The sequence below is a fragment of the Sinocyclocheilus anshuiensis genome, unplaced genomic scaffold (assembly GCF_001515605.1).
Source record: "Sinocyclocheilus anshuiensis isolate Anshui unplaced genomic scaffold, SAMN03320099.WGS_v1.1 scaffold940, whole genome shotgun sequence".
Lineage (NCBI taxonomy): Eukaryota > Metazoa > Chordata > Actinopteri > Cypriniformes > Cyprinidae > Sinocyclocheilus > Sinocyclocheilus anshuiensis.
This window is the reverse complement of record NW_015549620.1, coordinates 27,749-30,267: the sequence shown is the minus strand read 5'-3', so window position 1 is coordinate 30,267 and position 2,519 is coordinate 27,749. Positions and strand designations below refer to the sequence as shown.

Genomic DNA, 2,519 nt, shown 5'->3' with positions numbered 1-2,519 from the left:
ATCCTATCAGAAAATATCCATTTTGTCTGATAACAGAACAACTAGTCAGCAAAATTGCCTAATACCCAAAAACCCGTTATAAAAGCAAGTCTTGTCTGGTACCCAAAACTCTTTTTACAGTCTTCTATCAGCCAAGAAGTTGATTGAGAAAAGTCAGAGAAGAACAGAAGCAGGAGACGAAGTGATGCTGATAAAAAAGGAGCAGAGTTTATCGAATAGTCTTTGTTGTGTACGTTTCAATGCTCTCAGAAATAAAGGTACAACAGTTGTCACTGGGCCGGTACCTTTTCAAAAGGTACACTTTTGTTCCTATTAGGTTCTAATATGTACACTTTAAGTCCCAATAGGGCCTTTCGCACCGCTTTAGTTCCAGAACTAAATGTACAGTACTAAAGTACTGGGAACTACTGCGCGCTTTAAAGTACCAAAATGGACCCTTTAGGTACAAATATGTACCTTTAGAAAAAGTACCGCCCCAGTGACAGCTGTTGTACCTTTATTTCTGAGAGTGAAGAATACAAATCCAAGTAGTGTTATTCCAAACAACATCCCATAAACCTTGAATTTCCATAAACATTCCCACTCTTATTCATGAAGACAAACAGCCCTTGAAACATAGTCATAAGACTAAACAACAATGGAGAAAATAATATAAGAAAACTAATATAATATTTCAATCAATGATTATAAATGATTATATGATTAAACTGAATAATAAAATGATTAAATGCTAAATGATTATTAAAAGAAAGAAAGTAAAACAACACAAATGTATGGTTGCTCTCTTGAAGCAAAACACATAGTTTGCATTTGAGGATTTTTAGATCTTTCACACAGGATCAATTAAGTTCCATAAAATAATTGTTTCATATTGCATTCTGCACTAGATATGGGTTAAATAAGATTTAGACATTCACAGGGGGAAAATCAGAAAACCACCGAAACTGGTGTAACTTGCTGGATCATCAAAAACCCAGGTGTTCTGCCAAAGTTGTGTAGAAATTTGATCACCGGTCTCCAGTGTGAGAACAACACCATTGCTGGCATTACCATTGGAGGTAGGCTTCCAAGCAAACACTGAGCACTGGGTTTTACCATTCTTCAAGAGACTGACTGCCATATTTGGTCCACCATGACTATGACCGTAAAATCTTAAGTAATAGGCTCCTTTCACTGGTGCTGTGAAAACACCTGCAATGCACATGTACAAAGTAGCCACAGAAAATATCATATATGAAGAGGATTCTGCATTTGTCATGATATTCTCTTTACAGAACTTACCAGTATTTGGGTCATAGGCACCTCCAATATTACTGAAGACTTTTTTGTAGACCAGAGTTTTCGGAGTATTAATGGGCCCAGTGTGTCCTGTTCCAGATTCCAGAAGTCCAGCAGAAAAGGCAACCTTTTTGGCTGTGAATAAACGAATAGACTGGTTTGAAATGTATAACAAAATAAAATATGTAATTTAAAAAAATTTAAATGTCAACAAAGTGTGCCTTTTACTTGCCTTCATTCTCCTTTCGGACAGATTTAAGCTTATTTTGTGAATCTTGTACTATGGATTTCAAAGCTGTTCAAATACACAAAGATGATAATGTCACAGTGTTGCTAAACAATGAACTTAAACAGATGTGTAAGTTGCAATTTCTTTAAAATAGTTCATAAATTGGAGTTTTTCCATAATGACGTTGAAAAAAATGCAACCACTTATCCACCTTACCTTCATTCTCACTCAATACTTTGGCCAGTGTTTCTTCTAATTTTTGTATCCTTTCATCCATGTTTTTCAGTTTCTTGAGCTCAGCATATATGTTCTTGAACATGAATCTGTTGCAAGTGAGCTCCCAGCACAGAGCAGCAGTACCATTTGTAACACCATCATCGTCAGTTATTTTTCTGGTACTCAAATTACTCCTGTAATTATTCCACAATTCAGCTTTGATTTGCAAACGCTGTTACAAAAGCTTTGATACCTTTTCTTAAGGTTGCATAAGTTTGTAAACATTTGTACTTTAGACTGATGTTGTGAGGGTTTTGCTTATTTCACTAATCAATTAGGACAAGTCAGATGTAGAATTGAGTGCACTAAAAGTACATTTTAAGCATAATAAATGCATTAATAGATTATTAACTCCATGCAGGCCTATTATTAATCATTATAAATAAGTTGAATCTGACCTAAATTATAAGCATATTAAAATACTTACAATTGGACAGAAGACTCTCCATGGTCTGTTCTGGCTCAAAGTCATAAATCGATGACCCGGGAGGCAGAAGTTAATTTATTGATTACATTTTTTTTTTTTAGCAGTATATGTAATCTATCTTCAAATACTCTATATAAGTTAAAGTACAAATATTAAAAAGTTTTTAAATCAAGGCAATATCAGAGATGGTTCTGGTGCCGGAGAAGCTCGTCAGGTCACAAAGCATCATCTGATTGTCACGGATACTGTCATTGTCACGGATATTTAAAGATAAGTTAGTGACCTCCCCAAATGAGGTCATCCAGACTG

The 2,519-nt window shown here is 35.1% G+C and overlaps 1 pseudogene; it reads right to left on the bottom strand.

The window, feature by feature from the left end:
• Positions 1–836: 836 nt before the first annotated feature.
• Positions 837–1,974, bottom strand: LOC107659380 (complement C1q-like protein 2; annotated as a pseudogene).
• Between the last annotated feature and the right edge of the window lie 545 nt (positions 1,975–2,519).